We start from the raw sequence: 22,027 nt of genomic DNA on the forward strand, positions 1-22,027 counted from the left end.
AGTAACAACACTTACAAAAACCCCATCGAGATGTCACATTCTGTCGGTTTGTCAAACCCTGCCTTTTGTCAGTTTCTAAAGTTTGCAAGTTTTGCGGGAGAGCTTTGGTCTACCATATTCACAGCTAAGAACAAAAGCATGATGCTCATTAAAGATGTTAGCAGCTAGAAAGTTACTTTTTCTCAAGTTTTCCCGAGACCATGGTTCTCTGTGGAAAATTAAATTGCTTTTCTTTCACGTGGATTTTGAAACGACAAGACATCACAATACAGAATTAAAATGCCAGGAGCATTAATCAAGCCCTATATTCAAAGCCTGGTTAGAAAAGACAAGAATTCAGTAACTCCACAAATTTTGCAGCCACTGCCGTGAGTGCAGTTCATGCAGACATAACTGGCTGCAAGTACTTTGCTCAGATACTGACAACATTCAACTACTGAACTGTAAAACTGTGAAAAGTCTTTGGTGATTTTGGTTCTGATAATTTTAAATATCTTCGCTGCAGTCGCTAATATCCTCATACCTAATATAGTGGGGAAAAAACAGATCTTACGTAAGTTCCTGAAGTTAGTATGATATTGAAGTTCAGGCTTGATCTAAGTGCTTATTTACCTTTAAAAAGTTTATGATTGCTTTGCCGGGTTGTGGGTTTGTGTATATTAAAGTCGTGCTCTCAAAGCATGAACAGAGTTACAGTTAGGCTTCACAGTTATATAGCTGCTGCTGTTTTGAAAGATACAGTGACAAAACATCTTTGGAAAAAAAAAAAAAAAGAAGAATGGTCTTGAAGTTAGTTCTGTTATGTATATAAGTAGAAAAATTAATTGCTTCAAATCACAAGTTCTAGATATTGTACCCTGATACTGTTGGATACAGGATTGATTTTGACAAATGCTTATGATTGCATTTTAACTTATCTGAAAATAGAAAAAAATAGGGATTTACTGTGCAGTTACTGTTTAACAGAACTCACCACTGCAGCCTGTAGGAAGTACTGGTTATGTGTTGCTGGTGTGATAAATAACAATACGTTATTCCTAATTCTAATTTTTAGGTTTAATTTTCTTTGTGGCAGCATGATTTTGTCAATAGTAATGTAAAATTATCATAGTAATAAAATGAGTAATATAAAACTGTATCATATCTATAGGTTAACAGGCTAAAAAGGTCATGTTGTGTTGTGAATTTATTTGCACAAATTTTCCTAAAAAAGACTGCTCTATTTTTTTAAATGTTATGTTGAAGGCCTCTTCTACATTGCCCTACTTTTTCTTCCATGTGCTGTTTAAACACTGAAAAGCCAGGGGAGGCCATATCAGCACTGATACTGAGTGCTGTGTAAACAAAAGAAGTAATAAAATATACTCTGAAATTAGCTATCAAGGTTCAGAAATTGAGAAGGGCAAGGTTTTGGTCAAGCTTTAAAAGAAGAAAAGACAGACTCTACAGGAAGAAAGAGACTCTCATCAAAGGTATTAATACTTCTGGACATTGTGGGCCTGATTCTCATTTACAGTGATTATCAAGTTATTTGTTTGGGTCACATATTATCTATGGAATAGTAACAGTTTTGTAAACCAGATGATCTTTAAGGTCTCTTCCAATCCAAATCGTTCTGTGGTCTATTTAAGAATTATATTTTCATTTATTACCAAAAAAAAAAAAAAGAGGACCCTTCTACTGAAGCAAGGTCATAGCTATGGAGGTAGATTCCCAACAGACTGGAAGCCAAAAATCCAATCCATATTATTTTTTTCTGTTTCAGTTTCCAAATCTTTAGGATGGATCAGTACTTTCAAAAATGTTGAGAGCCCTGGAAGTTAATCCTCCTCATGCCTCTAGTCTTTCCATGTCCAACATACTCCTTCCTCTGCTCTTGTGCAGGAACAGCGCAACCATGGGGGCTCTGGGAGCTCGCTATATTCTCTACGCTCAATGGGAATTCCCCTGTGCTAGGAGACTTCCCCATTCTTAGGGACACCCAAGCAGCTAAAGGGAAGACAATCAGTAGATCTATGCTCTTGCTGGGTGTAAATGTTGTATATTTGAGATGAATTTATAATTACTGAAGGGAGAATGTATCTCAGAGATGAGGTCAAGGCTGAAGGAGTCCTGGAATGCGGAACAGCTGTAACAGATGAGATTAAGAAAAGTAAGCTCAGATTCCAGATTTTATATTTGAAAACCCTGGGCTGACTTTTCAATTAGGAACATAATCTTGGTTTTGTTTAGTACTTCTCTGCCCCTTGTTATCCTCACTTTATAAATACACTCCTGTGATTGTGAAGCAATCAGAAACCCTAGCCATAATTCCACAGCATTTAACCTTCATCACACAGGTGACTACACAAAACACTTATGAGTTATAAAGAAGTTCCAGATGTGTTTAAATAAGGTTGGTTACTGAGAGAAACCACTTAAAAAGCTAACCTTCTAGGATATATTTACACTAGAAATAAAGCCTGTATTTAACATGTATGGTAGGGTTTCAGCAGTAGTGGAGACATTTTTGGCAGTGTTATCTATTCTTACAGCTTCACAGCAGGCCAGGAGAAAAACCTGGTCAATACAGATGTGATGTAAATGCAACCAACCTATTTATTGTGCGTATACGCCATCCATCTCTCTTTTCCCGCTCTCTTGCTTCCTTCTTAATCACAACGTTCTTTTCTGTTAATGGAAGGAAAGATCCTACTGGTGTGCAAACACCATGTGTTTACCAGCACGTTCTGCATCACTCGCGCAAAGCAAGCAATGTGCAATCACTCACACAAAGCAAGGTGGCTGACTGAAAGAATGTGCTGAAATCAGTGGGTTCTCAAGAAAACAGTATCATCTGATAATTATTTAAGTTACTTTTTGCTTGGGTTCTATAGCCAGAAAGCTGAAGTTAATCTTGACTCCCCTTCTGTTACAGACAGTCCCATTCAGAGCCCTTTGATGTCCAGAGAAAGAATTGCATTTTTAGTGGCCTTTGAACCAGATGTAGTACAAGGCAACTGAGCATTTTGTATGGGCTGCAATCGGGTAACTTGCTTAAAGGAGGAGAGATGTGTCACCTATTTCTCTTTTCCTCTTGCTTTTGTAATTTTTAATATATGCATACCATCAGAAGTAAAATAGATACTTGCTAAACACCGAAGAGGACAAATGCCTCTGCTCTAACCACATTACAATATTTCAGTAAAGGCAAAGTACGGAAGGACCTGTATGGCTGTTTTTCAGCCTTCAATAGAGTACTAGCACACACATTTAATGATTCCTGCTTGTTTCAGCTGTTGTGAAATTTAGGAAGGAGTTTGCATAAGATAACATATCCTGCTGTTGTAATATACTGGAGACAGAGCTCAGATCTCTGGATAAGGAACGCTGCATAAATCTGAAGTGTTATTACCACTACCCACCACTCTCCCCAGGATCTGAACCTGACCTCACTTCCCGGGTCCAAACAACCTTTGTCTTTGTGGAAATAACAGGGTTTTATAAGAAGATGATTTACTATTTTCATACCTGTTTCACGTAACCAAATTTTGCATGAAATAATTCTTTTCATAGAAGTTTATTCAGGTTTGGACATGTTCCCAAAGAGAATTCTGTATCAAAATACGATCCATCTGAACACTCCTTGTGTTTGTAAAGGATAGTGACTGAGAGTTGCTTGTGATTAAGAAGCTAGAGGCTGAAAACTGAGGTGGCTGTCCCTCCAAAGGACCTTGGCACACTTACAAATGAGCAAAGCAGAGAGACAGACCACTTGAGAGGGACAGTGTATTCTAGGACGTGCGGTGGCAGAAGGAAGTAAACAAGAGTACCAATGCAAATCATGCTGAGCAGGAGCCATCCTAGAGGGAGATGAGAAGAGGGAGGGAGTGGTGTGGACATACAAGGGTTTGGGTTCTGGCCTGCTTTTCCTTCCTTAGCAGCCTCGTAGGATATTTGTGGTCAGTTGTTTGTGGTGTGAGTGACAGAGAAAAACAAGGAAAGGGAGGTGTGGAGGAAGGTGGCTAGAGACTAGGTATGTCCTGAAGACTCTGGCTGGCCCTCAGACTATTATCCAAAAATGAAATTTTGAAATGTGTTCTCTGACAGCACTTCCTGGAGAGCTCCCATTTTGGAGTACACTGACCTGAAGCCTGCGTGGCTGCCTTTGAAGAGGGCATTTTTTGCATTCCCTGCAAAGCCGGAGGACCAGAAACCCTGAGTCAACTGTCCTGTGTGGAGCAGAGTTGCACGGAGAGGTGACTACCAGGGACACACAGGACTACTGGAGCGGTGAGTACCTGCCATTGCCACTGCTGAGCTCCTAGGAGCTGGATGGAGAAACAGCACGAGGTGTACTGGGGCACTGCAGTGATGCTGCTTTTTACAGCTGCTTTTGTTCAGAGATGTAGAAGCTTTGTTGGAATAACAGCCTAATGCTTGTGTTGTCAATTGTGTGATTCCTGGCCCTTCTGTCCGTGAAGGGTGCTTTATAGCATCTGCTGGATTTTTAACTAAAAGACTGGATTTTGCAGAAATGGTTGTCCCCTTTGTGTGGTGACAATTCCTGTTTGCCTTGTTAATCAGTTTTAAGTTTTTGTGTGTGTGTGTGTGTGGATGTGTTTGAGGGGGATTGTTTGTTGTTTTTTTTTAGTGTGGCTTAGTGATGTGACATGCAGGTGATTGCAGAAGTCAGAAAGAAAGAATGAAAGAAAGAAACAAACAAAAACCCTGTGCTGCACCACTGATATGCAGGAACATCTTTTTACAAATCTGTGGATGAGATAGGTGCCTTCAACCAGCCAGTGTTGTTACATACTATGGTTAGTCTGCAAACAACACTTAATAACATGTACACTAGCAAAAAATGTGCACATCAATAACAGAAACCTGATTTTTTACGTGTTGTATCCAGGTGGACAAGACTGCTAAAGTACATACAGCAGGCAGTATACTGAGTGCAAATAGTTTATTTACCCATATGAAAACCAAACAGGCTGGTCACAAGTACTTTTTTTGTAGGAAATCTCCTCTTCAGATTTGTACTAAACATCAGTAAGAGACTGTTTCTGGTGCTGCTTTGTAGTATAGTATAAATAGAAGCTCTGCTGCAGTTACCAGCTACTAATGAAGTTAGTGTCATCTTATTGCAACTTCTTGGTAAATCTAATTTTAAATACAAGTCTAGGCCCAGCCATTTCTTCTTCTGGAGGATCGACAGCTGAGACTCATCAGTCTAGCAACAATCTTGACACCATGTTTGAATATATAACCTTTCCTCTCCCTAAGTAACTTATCTCTCACTAAGAAAAGACTTCCAGAGAGAAATAAACAAGTGTCTGCCTGTATGAACTAGTAAAGGGAAAATAAAATGAAAAATGAACCTTTATTATTTAAACAGTGTGACATGACAAACTGCGAGTGCTGCTCACACCTAGCCCTCTGAGAGCAGCTTTCTTTGTTGATAAGCTTTGACTGAACATGAACCTTTACTGACTGATGCTAGGTTTGCAAATACATTATATTATATACTGGCATATTATAATCCTCTGGATTTTCTTCATACCATTTGCTGGCATGAAATCACGCAATGTCTGAACACAAAGACAAAGCCAAGTTCGGCATTGATGTTGTGAGGGCTCTGATGTCGTCATCCAGGCATATTCAAGTTTGGTGCATTTAATTGGTCAATTAAATCATTCTAATACCTAGAAAGACTCTGTGTTTGTGGAGCAGGGAGCTATGGCGTGAAAACTGGGATCATAACTGTGGAACATTTGTGCAGGTTATGTGGCCTAGGGCTGGTGCAGCTTTAACTAAATGAGGTTAAGGAAGCTCGTGAATGGCCAAAATGTAAGTGCTGTAAGTGCTACGCTCTAACCCTTTCTACAGTGTATATATGGTGCACAGGTACTTCTGTGCATCATAGAGAGTCAATTTAGGTGTGTTTTGTAGGCCTAGAATATCTTACAGCAAAGAGAGTGCCATGCAGGTCCAAATTGCAAGGTCATTACACAATTCAGAAGCTGTAAGCTTCTGTCAGAATTCTGTAACCTTGAGATGCTGTTGGTAAAAGATGTGGCATAGATATCTAAGGTAGTCATAGCTATGCAATTCCCTCTGTGGCTGTGTTGTGTTTGGTTTGATTTGTTGGAAGAACAAATGGCAGCATCCTTCCTGAAGGTTCAAAAGGAACAGCTCTTTCCAGAAGAACCTGAAGTCTGCGAAATAAACACCTAGGGTTACAAGATGAATGTAAGTCTAATGTAACAAGGGAATTCTCAATCTATTTAGCTGTTCTCATTGACATGATTGTGCTTATTCTCAAAGGTCTTGACCTCACATTTGGTTTAATAACATGTGCCTAGGAATAATAGCAAGGCAATACTTCAGACGTAGAAGAAATTCCATACGTTTTGTACATTTAAGTACATAAATTGTCTTCTTGGTGGGTGAAACATCAAGATAGGAAGAAAAGTAGAAGAGGAGTAAGTGCACCATACAACCTGCACATAAGTTTTGGATGCAACTGATGCAGCTCTTCCCTTTTCCACATTTTCCACAGCTGCATTTCACCCTACCTTGTCAGGGTTGGTAAAGTAAGTGCTAGTAAATCAGATGGTAAGAAAGGGATGGGTGCTAAAAGAATGTTCTTCTCTAGTTCCTAGGGAAAAATACTGGGACATTAACTGAAATAGGACAGTGAAGATAGCGGTGTTTAGTGGGAAAATAGGGGAGAGAATGGGGAAAAACAACAGGAAAAGGAAGGGAAAAAAAGAAAGTCGATTAACTGATTTTTCACAGAAGTATCTGTTCTATATAAAACAGCAAAAGGAGAAGAAATAAAAAAAAAAAGTAAAAAAAATACAATAGGGAAATTAATGGGGGAAGTAGAGAAAAGGAGTAAAGAAACAAGATAGAGAAAGAAAATGAGATGCTAATCTGTTCCTAAGGGTCAAGTATATTCCTCTAACAGCCAACATAGCTATGATTGTGTTTCTGCTTTTGCCTCTAAGTGCTTCTGTAAAGCAAATAGCTAACCAGGCACCAGGCTGTTTAGATTAGTAGATTGCCATTTGAGCTTCCTAGGTATTACGCTATTTCCCTAGCAAAAATTCTTCAACTGCAAACTTTGTCAGGCCGTGGTTGTGTTGTTGTTAAGGACATGAGGGGAGGCAATCTGAGATTATTTCTGAGTAGTGGTACTTTTCATATTTCTCAGACAACACAGTGTGATAAGCATTGAAAATAGCATCGGGGTAAACAAGAACAAAAGGCAAATTCAAAAAGTTATTTTGTTGATTGAAGGACTTGGTGAGGGAGGGAATGAAGAAGGACTGGAATTTGTACAACTCTTTTAACAGTCTGGCTGCATTCTTTTGTCAGTATTTTTATTGACTTTCACTTCCAAAGAAGCAATGATGCTTCAAGCTGTTCTCTGAAGTCTGGATGTACCTTGCTGAACTAATGAGGCAGAATGCGTCACAGCTGTTAGCAGGGGTTACACGTGTGTACACACATTTGAACTGCAAGAACAAAAGAGCTGTGATAATACTTTCTCACTCTGAAGTGCAATTGTTCCCATGTCTTTGAGTTTTGAATAACAATGCTTCACGCATTCAAAGGGCCATTGTGAAATTGATTGTCCCTAGCTGTCAAATAATCTATTGTTGCATTGACATTTTTTCTCTTTTACTGATTAATATTTTCTCAGATTTGGAATACAGGATTAGGAGTCAGACTTTCTGCTTTTGATATTTGCAATTTTGCAAGGAAAGATTTACCTAATGTCTATACTAGTTATATCTGGACTGGTTTTGACTATCTGTTGTAACGTTGTGTAGCTGAGGGGGACAAAGTACTCGTCTTCATTTTGTGATGAATCAGAATTTAGGGGCAAGGATTTTATATGTCCACCCTTATGATAGTGATGGGCAGAAAGTCACTGTCTTAATATGAGTTAGCTGCAGAAGGGATGTTGAAGGTTATTTTAGACTCCAGTTAAGTAACATAAAATATGAAATGAGTAATGACTGTCAGTTTTTCACTGAATAACTAGTTTAATAAGTATCTGATCAGGTAGAGTTTCAGTCGGATACCTTTATTTGCCTTTAGTTAGTTGATGAAAATATACACGAGTTACTAATAAATCATTATTATTGCTTTAATGTGTTTGATTCCAATAGTTTATATCTGAGGTTCTAAAAAATCACTGGGACCTTAAAATTTGCAGAATATAATGAAAATGCTAAAAAGGGTTGGCATGAAGTATAAGGACAGCTGTGCAAGTAAAGTTAGTTGTGCTGCTGGAAACTGGCCACCCAAGAAGATCTGGCAGAAAAAGTGAAGTATTAATAACATGATTAATCTACTGAGTTTTACGGCCAGCAAAATAAGTAGAGAAAGCAAGATCAGGGAGAAGTTATGAAGCAGCAGCACAAATAATGTAACAGATTTACAGTTGTCAGAGGTATTATGTTTGTGGTTCCTGTTAGCAAACCATGAGCATATACAGGCACAGCAGCTATGCAAAATGTCCAGATATTGCAGTTTGCAGTGGGATAAAGGACATAGCATTGTTTAAACTCAATATGTTTCCCATAAATCCCCCATGATTATTTATTAAAATCATCAGAAGCCATTTTTCATGGGTTTTGGTGGAGGGTGGAGGAGGGGGAGTTGCATTTTGTGTTAATCAAATGTATTTTTTCCACTCTTACTCTACAGAGTTCTGGTACCATGGCACTGTGCCATTGTTACTTCTCATGTGTGTTTTTCCAGAAATTAAAAGTTGTTTTCTTGATATTCTGGATATATTTTTTTTTACTTTTTTTTTTTTTTGTCAATAAATGGTTCCAGTAATTTCAGAATATCTCAACCAATTGAAACTGTCATCCATGGAAAAGCTTGGGTCACAGTTCAAATTATTCCTGAAAAAACACTTCATTCAAATCCAGCACAACTCAGGGCAATGCCACATCATCCAGCGTAAACCTCCAGTGTACTTTCTGCATGTATTCACATCAGTGCTTTAGCAGAAACCTGTTAAGCTTTAATTAAGACTTACATTTTATTTGTAACACAGAAAGAAAATTCTGCTCTAAGTCTGTGGCTTTCTATTAAGGCTCAGATTTAGTTGCCAGTTTTTGGTGAACACTTTTCTTTTATGCAATACTTACTTTCTTGTTCTTGCCTTCCTGAAATTTGCCATGACTTCTCACTTAATGATCAGCATACATTTTTCAGTATACATTTCTCAGTGTTGAAGATCATACTGGAAGAGCATTCGTCTACAGAGGCCTTCCTGGAAAACAAAATGAATCTATCTTTTTATTTATTTATTTATTTATTTTAATGTTTGGTTTGTAGCATCATCTTGAAGGGCCAAAACAGAGGAAGGTTGTGATTGCTAGATGTACTGCACATGTGTAAGAAGAATCAATTCCTACCTCCAGGAACATTCCAATTATTCCTGGTCGAGACAATAGGTTTGCACAGTTGGGAAACTGAAGACCCAATAGGTCAGACAATTTAGAAAAGATTGACTAAAAAAGGAAAATACTGTTAAGCCCTTTTGCCTGACATCAGGTAGAATAAATAATTCATAGGAACTCTTTTTATACAGAACACATTCAATATGAGCAGGCTCTAGTAATAAACAAAGCATGATGAAGCCAAGAGCAGTTAAATCCAGAGACTGATCTCTCCAGAAAATACAGTCTTTCCAGGATATGGCCCAGGTTATGCCAGATTAGATGGCCTAGGCAAGGAGGCAAGAAAAAAAAGATATATTGGTGATTTCAGGCCCTGCTATACATACATTAGGGCTCCTATGTAGAAATAAAGAAAGAAAGAAATAAAGAAATAAAGAAAGGATGCAGATTCTATGCAAAAGGTCAAAGTAAATACAGTATCTTGCACAATAACTTCAACACAGAAGACTGTAATTAAAAAAAATCATATTTGGGGACACACATTTTTAAATAAACAGATTAGACCTATCAAAAAAAGTCACATGTGGCTTAAATTTCCTTGAAATATGAAAAGCAGGATAGGGAAAAGTTGTTTGGAAAAAGAGCATGAAAATAGCTCAGCGGGAAAACTGAAACACATTACATTCGCTGTCAGAGGGCCATCATTCACTTTTCAGATCCTCAGATGCAGAGGAGGACACAGTGCTTTCCTCTCTTACTTCAGCTTCTTTTCTCTTAATAAAACTGTTGTTTAGTTTGAAAATTCACATCTGTTTTATACAAACTGCACGAGTATTTTAAACTTCAGCTTTAAATGCTGTTAAGCCATCATTTGCTGCTCGCAGTATGGTTTATAATTGGGATCACGTACTCCCTTCTTGAACCGGGAACTGAAGCCAGGATTCCCTGTCCCGATAAATACCTCAGAAATCAGTGACAAACTGAGTCTCATCTTCTGCGAGCTGGGCTCTGTCAAGGATGACAGCCTGCTGGTTGCTACCCGCTCCTACACTAGCTCAGAAGAGGAAGGTGCTGGGTATCCAAAGGTACCAGCCACTACAGAGGGCGCTTTGGCATGATGCTTTTTGGATTTTCCTTTTTTTTTTTTTTTTGACTTGTCTATTTGTAAGTAATTTGTTTGTTTTCAAAATCTCCCTTACTTCCCTTTCCCCAAACTAAGTTAAACCCAAGTGAGCATCCTGTTTAAAAGTAAATAAATAAACAAAAAATCTAGCTATGTAATCAAATCTCAAGTATGTTGCTTATACAAGTGATCTGAACTGTCAGCAAGAAAAGTCCAGAGTTCTGGTATTTTATGCCCTTAAGATCTAGGTTTTGGCTTTAAAGAGACCCTGTTTTTTGGTTTGCCTTTAAGACACCTCTGATACATAGTAGCTTTACAGATATAGTGCCTTTTGAGGGTTATTTTCTAACCTTTCTTCAGTCTCCTTTCTCACAAGTGTGCATGTGTCCACGTGTTTTTTTCTCCTTATTTCTGCTTCTCAGGACTACTCATAATCTCTTGGGTCTATAAAGCATGTCCAGGTTACTTTACTATTTGGAAACTGAACATACAGCAATACAGGAATCTGAACCAAACCTGTTAAGTTTAATTCTGGTTTAACTGTTTTATTGTGGTTTAGGAAACCTCTCTGGCAGTATCTTGCAAGCTGGGCAAGTGGTGTTCTTCAGGCCTATTTAGGTTATAATCCATTTGAGGCAAATTTTCCTTATCTTTTGTACGAACATTGCTTCAGTGTTTGCATTTTGTCTGTAAGTACAAATGAAAAATAAAAGATGTAATGGCAAGTCCCTCTAGTAAGCTCCAGCTTTGCTTCATATCCACCATTGAAGACATACTGATTGTTCCCAGTCTTAAAGAACTCTATCTTAAATAAAACAAGAAGTTGAAAATAAATGTATTTTATTTGAACCTCTCTATTCTGTTTCAGTGATATTTTGCATGTTCTTTTATTTGAGATGGATGTTTGAAGTTAAAATTCAGTGGTCTTACAGAGTAAATCTCTGTATTTGGGGCATTTAAAATGTGTGGTTGATTTTATTTTGCTCTTCATTTTTGTACGCTGACTGTATTTACATTTTATGCCCAGATGGTTTTCTTTAAAGTCTTAGTATAACTTACATGTAACATCTTGCACCAGTGTTGTTTTCTTGATTTATGCCTCTGTGTTTGAATAGTTTGAAACTTTGTTAGGGCACCTAATGGGGAAACTGCTTTTTTAACACTGGGGATGGCTGTTCTCCATCAACGGAAAACTGGAAACATGGTTTGTGAGAATTGTGGGACAGTATTATTGTCACGTCACGCTGTTGTGTGTGTGTTGGTTTTTTTGTGTGTGTGTGTTTTTTGTTTGTTTGTTTTTGTTTGTTTGTTTGTTTGTTTTAAAGAAACCCAAAACCTTTACCCCCAGTTGAAAGAGCATTCTTCCTTATCATGTTAAGTATTGCTCTGGAATTAAGGATTAAGTTATATCTACTTTTCATAAGGGATCTTATTCTTCCCATGTAATAAAATGCATATAAGATGTTAAGTCCTGCATGTCCGAGTTAAAGATGAAACTTATGAGCTGTTGTTAACTATTCATGGAGGGAACATCTAATGTAAGGTGGAAGGAGGAACGTTCATTGAACAGATAAAAGCCTGCAGACACTATTGGCTATAACCATTCTGTACATTATCTAAAACAAAAGGTTATACAGTAAATAAACATTTATAGTATATTTTAAAACTAGTCTGCAACCTGATGTGCAAGTTAGGTGTTCCTTACTGCTAGCAGATAATTTTGTTCAGTGAGTAGAAGAACCTGTTTTGCTATGGCAGCCTAAAAATTAGTATGAACAGAAATCCATAAGTTGTTGAACTGAGCTATCAATTGAGAGTATTTTCAAAACAAAATAGCATGGGCTTCATTTTTTCTACATCTGGGGAGATCCTGAGGGCTTTTGGTACTACTTGAAAGATGAATCGATCAATGATGAATGAAATTATGCAGCTAGCACAAGGAATTGATTTCTTATCAATTTTACTGAGCTGGTTATAAAATGATTTAGCTGCAATGTCTACCAAGTATTTTTGTTCCACTGTTGAACAAAATTGGCTAGTAATATTCACAAACAATGACATTTTTGTTTTCTTTTGAAATGTGCTGTTGCCAGAGTTCTGTTTCATCCCAGTTTAGGGGAAGGAAAAGTAGAAAAGCATTCTATTTGTACAATACAATAGAAATTACACAGATTAAATCAAATTCTTAACTGTAAATGTGCTTAGGTTTACTGTAAGCTGGGGAAGCGTAAGTAATATTGGTAAAGTGAAGCTACTTACACCTTACTGGCATATTTAAATCTTTTCAGAGAGGATGGACTTCTGTGCAATCCCAAAGAGATGCAATCTATTTTATTGGATACACAGGAAAGTGCTTATTCTTGTCTGAAAATCTTCCCATATAAGTTTATTTGCATCCTATACCCACTTCAGACAGTGCTTAGAGGAAAATATTATGCTAAATTCACAATGTTGGCAAAATATAAATATTTCTTATTAGAAAACTTGAAAACAGCAGTTTTCATTAAATCATGGTTTTCAAAGCAATCTCTTCTCTGCACTCTGTATTCAGATGCACTTTCACTGAAAACATACCAGAACGTATAAACTTTACAAAGTGAAACACGATCTGATCTGTGGCTTTGAGCAAATCTTATTTTCATTTACTACAACATTTACATTTGCCAGGGACATACAATCCTATAGACTATTATTAATAAAGTAAAAAGTTTTCTGAAGTAATGTTATGGCTTGATTAGTTTAGTGGAAGAATTTAAATCACAACAAAGGACTGTCAGGATTTAATTGCTTTTAAGAATTCTTTATATTTCTGCTTTTTTGTGGAATAGCAAATGTTCTTACAAACACACAGACACAAAAAAAAAAAAGGTGCAGGCTTAGGTGTTCTTGGAGCAGTTTACTTACTGATTTCTATATTTTTGCTCAAAGTTGAATGCAGACTCTGGTCTGTTTAAAGCTGAGCTATTCTATGAAGTCTTTTCTTCCAAATGATGTTAATTTTCCCTGCATTGCATAATTCTGATTTCTCAGTTGCTGTAAGAAGGGAAAGTATTTGTGAATCTGTTTTGCTTCGGTAAGGTGACTGGCTCCTCATAGGCACTGCCTGCAAAGGGCTACTAGTAAATGTCCCTCCGTTCTCTGGGAGACAAAGGTCTTATCTTGTTGGTCTGAAAGTGTCATGGTACTCTGAATCTCCTCCTGATACTCCTCTGTGCTGCCACCAAGATACAGGATTCATGAACCAGTACTTTCCCTGGTGTCTGGGCAACATTATTCCCAATTCGTGTTCATGGCTTTCCTTTACTTGCTGCTGATCCTGCTCCCATGCTCATTTTTCTGGCTGTTATCTCTGGTGGTTTCAGCACCTGCTCATCAGGTAATCCCCTATGCTTCCACCATCTTTCTGCTTCCATAGCAATGAAAAGCACTAGAGGTCTCCTTGATCTCTCTGCCCTAAAAATGTACCTCTTCAGGATTACCTCCCCAGACTATATCCACAGCTGATCGAGAAGTTTTTCTTTCTGAACTTTGCTCTGCAGTTACATCCAGCCTCCCTGCAGCATGCCATTGCTGTTGCACATTCTTGTGCTTCATTTCCTGTCCTGAATTCCTGTATTCCAGAATGATGCTTCCTCTTTTTGGTTGCTTGAATAACAGTCTTGTCCTCCGGCAGATAGCTATCGGTATCCTTCCTCTAGTATTTTTTCCACAATGACCTGTGGCCCAGCCTTTTCCCTCCTCGCCCATAGAAATTTGGAAACAAAGAACCAACAATTTCATTAAAACTGTTTTTTGACTGGGTCCCTTTTCTGCGTTTTCTTCAGTTATCTAAGTCATGTTGACTTGGCCAGTGGGACTGGCTGAATGAGGTATTTTGTGAGTAGACTGGAAACATACTCAAACCTGAGATGTTGCTTTGAAATCAGTCTTCAACGATATGTTGGAGGTATTATGGTGACACAGCTATCCATTAAATGCTTTGAAGCTCCTTTTTTAAAATTGAGTGGAAGTTCCAAGACTTCTCAGCACAGCTTATGTGGGTGAAGCTCCACATAAGCACGACTAGACTCTGAACTGGTTTACTTAAAGCCAACTTCGTATGTCTGTTCTGATCTCCCGTGTCTCCATGTAAAGGAGTTCCTAGTTAAAAGAGTTTGGACAGACCCAACTTAGTTCTTCCTGAACCCAGAAGTATGTAGATGTGTCCACCCAAGATGTAAATGGAGGTTTTGGAGCAAAGGGAACAGTGGAACAAAGTGCAAAGATGTGGCAATGAGAAATCAACATGTTCCTGAAAACTTCTCCCAGAAGATGCAATAGTTGCTGGGAAAAGACTAGTTAAGAAAAATTTACTAAATTAATATCTGTTTTTAGCAATAATAGATATGTTGGCTGTCTCCAATGAAACTACTTTATTAAAATACAAAATCTCTAATCAGATTTAGAGTACTAAAATATATATAGTGAGAGAAAAGAAGGGGAAGCTATAAAAATGTTCTGCCCCCTGTGTACATATATTAAAGAGATTCATTTCTTATAACTGAAAAAAAAAATAAGCAAAAGACATAAGCACTAGTTATTTAACTTGCACTTAACTAACTTTCTTGGCCTTCTCTTCAGAAGCGGTTTGAAAGGAGTAATGTAGCCTGCTACTGTGTTATCATTTCTGTAGATTATAGGAAATAATGGAGAGATCCATTCATGGGCAGCTTAAACATATTCTTTTTTCAACATTATCCAACACACTTAAAAAGAGGGAATTCAACATCCAAGTTAACTGCCTGTTGGAGTGCTAGCCCTGAGTCTTCCCAGAAGAATGTAGAATGAATTTAACTTTTCAGGGGGCAAAGATATTTGGAGATATACAAGCTATGTAAAGAGCTTGAGGATAGTCAACTAAATAGTTTTCTCTCGACTCAAGCACTCTTTTTCTTATTGTCACGCAGCATGGGATCAAGGGTGGTGGAAATATGCATCTGAGGAAGCGTGAAGAAATGGCTGTCTTTCTTTGTATATCTTTTTGTGGCTTTTTTAGACTTGGCTTTACTGCAACATAGTTACTGTTGCTACAGTCCAATCTGGAAACTTTCCATCAGAAATGCTATTTTGAGTACTGACTTCTACATGTTTCGTATCTCATTGTTCTTAAATTCGTGATATTTAGAGTTTTTGAGGCAAATTAAACCCCATTTAATTTTAGACGGATTCTCTACTATCCTAAGAACCAGGCTTGTTTTGTTACTTTTTTGGATTAAAATTTCTGTTGATTTCTGAAACCAGAAACGTTATACAGAACTATAGGGGTGGGTAGCAGTCATCTGAATGGCTCAAGTAGCTTGGCACAGGATGTGTGCTTTGCATGTAGGCCGAGACTATATTTTTTTAAATGTTTGGTATTGGTCTAACATTGTTTCAGCTGAGCTCAGTAATGATGAATTAAAAGTGCAATGAACACAGTGCTTCTGGAATTCCTCCTTATGCAATACCGATGCTTATGTGTAGCATCAAGGTAAATTGCCACCCATTTTCTCTGCTCCACTTAAATGATATGGTCTCCCCCAGCATCCTTGCTTCCAACTCAGGGTCTTAGTGCAGACAGTTAAATACTAGATGGATGGAAAAAATGGCAGGATTGTTGGGCTCTTAGGGTACTGGTTAATAGCTGATACTCTACTCTACCTGGAGTCCGATTACCAGAGGAGTTCCTAGGAGTTTATTCTTGGACATATCTGTTTAATATCCTATTTATTATTTTTACCGATGACCTGGAGGAGGAAATAGAACACAGCTTCACTATGTTAGCATGACACCAAATTGGAGGGAGCAGTCAGTACACTTGAAGTAGTGTTGCTGTTCAGAGTGATTTACCGTGGAGGAATGGACCGACTAGAGCTCCATGAAATCCTGCGATGACAAATGCAAAGTCCTGGGATGCACTAACTGCATGCCATTGTTGGCTGGCTGGGTAGCAGCTCCTCTGGACAGGATCAGGAGTTCTGGTGAGCAAAGCATCAGCCAGCAGTATCATGGGCTGTATCAACAAGAATGTATTCAGTAGATTGAGGGAAGTGATTATTCCCCTTTACTCATCTTATTAGACCACATCCTGATTACCGTGTCTAGTTTTAGGCCTTCAAGTACAAGAAAGTTGATAAACTTGAGCAAATTCGGTGCAGAGCCACCAAGATGATCTAGAGCTTTGGGATCGAATCGCAGCCTGCCTATAGCTGTGAGAGAGTTACCAGTTAGATGGAACCAGGCTGTTTACTGAGCTGTGTGTTGGGAAGCAAGCCATAAGATGAAACAGGAGACTCCAGCCATGTATAAAGAAAAAAAAAATCATTCTGAGGATAATTATGCATTGGAACAAATTGCACAGATTAACTCTTGAATCTCCATTCTTAGAGATTTTCAAGCTGGATTGTGTTTGCCCTGATCTGAGCAGAAGGTTGAACTAGTTAACATCCTCATGCCCCTCCCAACCTGAATGATTCTGTGAAATAATGTCTAAGCAAATAAAAGCAATTCAATCCACTTGTCTACTCATGAAAATAGGTTTAACTGATCGCTGCCAGGGTACTTTTTACAGTTGGACTAAATCTCCCATTGCTAACCCTGAACACAAGAGTAATGTGAATGTTTCCAAACAGCATTCTGCATTCTGTATTTCCATCTGGATTCCTAGTAGCAGAATTTTGATGGTTTGAGGAGCATAAATGTACATGCTCTGAATCTCTTTCCCTAGTAGCTGCTAAATTAAAATGTTGCCAGGAATAGTTGCTGCTTCCAAAAGCAAGATGCCAGCAAATGTATGTATTTTCAAGTCTAACTTACTCTTGACTCTTTTATCCGGGAAACAAGGCTAACTTGTAAGATTGCTCTCCTTCTGGCCCCACTTTTTATTTTTTTTCCCCTTCTGTGGCATTGTAGTTAAACCAAAATTGGTGATTTTTGTTCTTTTTTTGAGGAATTTTTTTTTACACATTGTGCTCTTGATGAATACAGAATGGAAAATCTGATAGAATTCTTAGTGCGTAAAGGCAATGCAGTGCAATTGCATTTTAGTAAAATGACCCATCTTGGATAAGTTTTTGTAATGCATTAGTCACTGCTATGTGAATTAAGGTGGAGAAGGAGTTGATGTAGACATTGTGTCTGATTTTATGAATGACAGGAAATCAGTAGTAGATTTCTGCTTGGTCGCATTCTCTAGCGACCTCCTGTGTATAATTGTTTTGTACAGTGAGTGGCTCTGTTCTAGCCTCGCTTTAAACACCCCAGAGGAGGTATTTAGTAGATGTAACTGCAGTGGAACATTCTATGGCTTTATTTCTTTTTTTTTTCAATTAATTTATTTATTTAAATCTTATTACATAACCTATTGTTTTCTTAAAATATTTTATCAATTCCTTTCTTTCCTAGAAGGAGTTCTTCCTCTAATCTTTTCTTAAAAATTTAATATATTTTAATCAAGCTTTTCTCCTGATTATGTTGGTACACTGTCATTTAATTTAACTGGACAGCACTGGTGTAACTGAGAGAAGAAGATTGGTTCATTTAATCTTTCTGAATAAGTAATCTATTTCTGCGGTCTTTTTTTTCTTGCTTGGAATCTCTTCAAATTTGTCAACATCTTCAGGGTAAGGAGGTTCTCCCAGATCTAATAGCACCTGAATTCTTTTTGAAGTACGGAACATGTTTCCGCAGGCATGTTATTAATTACAGATATTTCCCTAATTCCTCTTCTCTGACTATTGTCCAACAGTTCACATCTGCATATCAACATCTGGTACAAATAAAAAAAATAAAAAAATAATTTAAAAAAAAGCTTTTGTGTTTTTCATATCAAATGTAAGAATAATGAGCGTTTTACTTTTTTTCATATTTTTAAATCAAAGTTTGCAAATCCTTTTTATAATCTCTTAAGCTCTATAATATTGCACAGGATGAGGCAGCTTTTTATGCTTTACTTAGCTGTATTTACTTTCTTGCTTCTGGATAACTAGTGATTTGAGGTCTAAGACCTTTGTATCATTTCAGTTTTTAATATTTGCTTCATTTACAGGTCATATAACCCATAACTAAAATCAACAAAGTTATGCAAAAATTCTTCATAAGTTATAAAAACCACTTGTGGTGTGCAGAGGCTATGATAATGTGTTTTGTATGCTTGTATTGCCTTCCATTTGAGGACCTAAATGCAATTTTTTCTCTGTAAGCAATGGTAACATTAAGAGGCATTGTGAAGTTAATGGTCAAATAACTTTTTAAGAGTTGTAATTTTCCCTGCTCTTCCTTCCAGCCAACACACAAGAACATGTATGTGCACATCACTACCTAAATTATTAGTCGTGCCAATCTTGCAATTGCATTTGTACATACAGGTTTTGAGATACAAGCTATTATAGCTCTTGCTTAGCTTCCCAGTAAAGTATTCCTCTTCTCAGACTGTAGTTTCCTAACACAGGTAGGAAAAACCCTGGCTCCCTTTCCCCCATTTGGTTGCTAACCTAGGTTGCTGCCAAAGCACACTAAAGAAATAGATTTTGTTCTTTTTGCTTTAACCGTTTTGATGGAGAGGGGGCAGTTTCTGTAGTGGCTCCTTTTTACAGAGGAGAGTGTGCAGTTCATCTGAATGACCCTGTCATACTCCCAGCTCTGTATATGAGACAACATGTTTTGTTTTGGAATGTACAATTAAATGAGAGGGATGATTTCAAGAAAAATTTGAATATGATAAGTACAATAAGGAATGATAAATCATAGAAAGGTTTCTGGAGATAAACACTGGCTATTGGTCTACCCGTGTGAAAAGAGTGGGGAGGGGTATTGTTGTGACGTTAATTTTGCACTGCGAATACCTCTGTAATAAGTAAGAGGTTTTAGTTTGCAGGGGTTAAGTGTAATTCAGAAAGATACAGTGAAGCCTGACTCCATAAAGACATAGCTTTCTACATTTGTCTAGAGTGGTTAAACTCGTCACCAGTACTACTGAACCTAAGTAGCATTTAAGATATCTGGAAAACAAGACCACAGTAGGTTATGAAACACAGCTCCCACGGCTCTCATCCAATTGTTCATTTTGTTAATGGCATAATAATCTTTGAAAAGAATCACAGTTTAACATATCTGAACTTGCTCAGACTCTGAAACACTTCCAATCATTGCTGGATTAAGTACATACCCATAATAATAAATCTCACATTGTATTTAGCATTGCTTGCCTTATCAGTCAATGAAACAAAAATATGCTACAAATGCATATATACAAAACCTGTGAAGCTTAAAGAAATTGGATTATGGATTTACTATTAGAATGACCTCGTGTTTCTTTTTTTTTCTTTTTTTTTTTTACCTTTTTTTTTTTCTTTAGGGACTGATAATGGACTTATATAGTGTCTCTTTAAAGACAAAATAGTATGTGGACCCATGGCACTAGAATCCTTTTTGACCAGTTTACAAAGCATCTGCAAATGTTCAAGCGAGTTCATCCCTTGTTTAACTGTCTCTTGTAGTTCTAAACTCAAGGATTGCATAAATACGGAACATACTTAGGCGGTTCTCATGAGTAGTCAATAGGTGCATTGACTTTTACTGTGAAAAAGAAGAGCACTTTTTTTTATGTGAGTACTGCTTAAACTTAAGAGAATGGCTTATAACCAAACTGCGGAAGACACAGCTTTTACATTATGTGCTTCTACGTGATGTTTATCCAGTTCCACCAAAACACTTTAAATGTGCTATTAAAATCTCTCAGTATTTTGTAGTCTAAAAAATAATATTGACCTTTTCATTCACATGACTTTTGTGGAATGTTGATGGTAAATGAAAAATACAGGCCAGGAGACTTAATGTGCAGCCTTAATTCCACACGAATCCTTAAGGTAAAATTAGTCATAGAATCATGGAATATCCTGAGTTGGAAGGGACCCACAAAGATCATCGAGTCCAACCCCTGGCTCCACACAGGACTACCTAAAAATCAAACCATATGTCTGAGAGCCTTGTCCAAATGCTTCTTGAATTCCGGCAGCCTCGGTGCCATGACCACTGCCCTGGGGGGCCTGTTCCAGCACCTGACCATGCTCTTGATGAAGAACCGTTTCCTAACACCCAGCCTGACCCTCCCCTGTCCCAGCTCCATGCCGTTCCCTCGGGTCCTGTCACTGTCCCCAGGGAGCAGAGCTCAGCGCCTGCCCCTCCGCTCCCCTCGTGAGGGAGCTGCAGGCCGCCATGAGGCCTCCCCTCGGCCTGCTCTGCTCTGGGCTGAACAAACCGAGGGACCTCAGCCACTCCTCATATGTCATGCCCACTAGACCCTTCACCATCTTTGTAGCTCTCCTGTAGATACTCTCTAATAGTTTTATGTCCTTTTTATCCTGTGGCACTGTTGGTTCTTTTGGCTGCCAGGGCACACTGCTGACTCATATTCAACTTGCTGTCGACCTGAATCCCCAGATCGCTTTCTGTAGGGCTGCTCTCCAGCCTGATGCAACCCCATTTACTATAACCCTTTGAGCTCAACCCATCAGCCAATTGTTCACTCATTGTATTATGTACTCGTCTAGCTGTATGACATTTTGTCCGGAAGGATACTGTGAGAGACAGTATCAAAAGATCAGAAGATTTGCTAAAATAATAATAATAATTAAAAAAAAAAAACTACAGTGGTTTAGCAAAGCTACTTAACTAGATGATAATGATTAAAATGTAAACACTCGTGAATGGAAACAAATTTGCTTGTGTAAATAAAACAGGCAGCATACAAAAACAGATATACATTATGATATACATTGCAAGTAATGCAAAGCAAATGTGTTTAGATACAATTCCATGTGTGTACATCAGTGGTGCATATATAGCCAATATGTACTAAATATTTTACGCATGCCGTTTTGCGGAAGCTATTGACAAACAAGAATTTATTAATAAATAATAACTTAATGAAAAATAAAGTTATTAATGTTATTATACTTATAATAAGAAATGTAAGTGACCATTATATGAATATAATAAGTGTATATATGGTGCTATGCTGTGATTCTATATGATTCTATGAAATACTTGCCTAAACTGTTACTGAAGTTTCCAAGTGATGAAGAGTCCATAACTTCCCTGAGCTATTTGTTACATGCGTAGTTGCTCCTTCAACAGGGAGTATTTCTTAATATTTAATTTTTATGCTGCAAATAAAGGCCATCATCATCCCAGAATGGATGTGAACAACAGATTACTGTGATAGTCTTTTCCCATAAACTTCTATTGAGTGTTTTTGTGCATATTTCCTAATTTTTGATGCCTTACCAGCTCTTGTCCATGCTATCTTTTCTCGTAAGTTATATATTCAAGGCATATCTTCATATTTGTTGGTGATCTCTGGGATTGCACTGGTTGGTTTGCACCCTTCTTGTCCATCCTAGTGGACATACATATATCAGTTAGGGTTTTCCAGGCAGATCAGTGAGTATCAGTAGTTAATGAGATTAATAGG

The 22,027-nt window shown here is 37.7% G+C and overlaps 1 protein-coding gene across 1 annotated transcript in view; it reads left to right on the forward strand.

The window, feature by feature from the left end:
- The first annotated feature begins 4,128 nt into the window (after positions 1-4,128).
- Positions 4,129-22,027, forward strand: part of PRELID3B (PRELI domain containing 3B) — a 69,165-nt gene continuing 51,266 nt past the window's right edge. Inside the window, exon 1 of the mRNA XM_048074609.2 lies at positions 4,129-4,272. The gene's annotated coding sequence lies outside the window, so the exon portion shown is untranslated. The remainder of the gene's footprint in view (positions 4,273-22,027) is intronic.

Source organism: Anser cygnoides, chromosome 16 (genome assembly GCF_040182565.1).
Source record: "Anser cygnoides isolate HZ-2024a breed goose chromosome 16, Taihu_goose_T2T_genome, whole genome shotgun sequence".
In the NCBI taxonomy this organism is placed as follows: domain Eukaryota; kingdom Metazoa; phylum Chordata; class Aves; order Anseriformes; family Anatidae; genus Anser; species Anser cygnoides.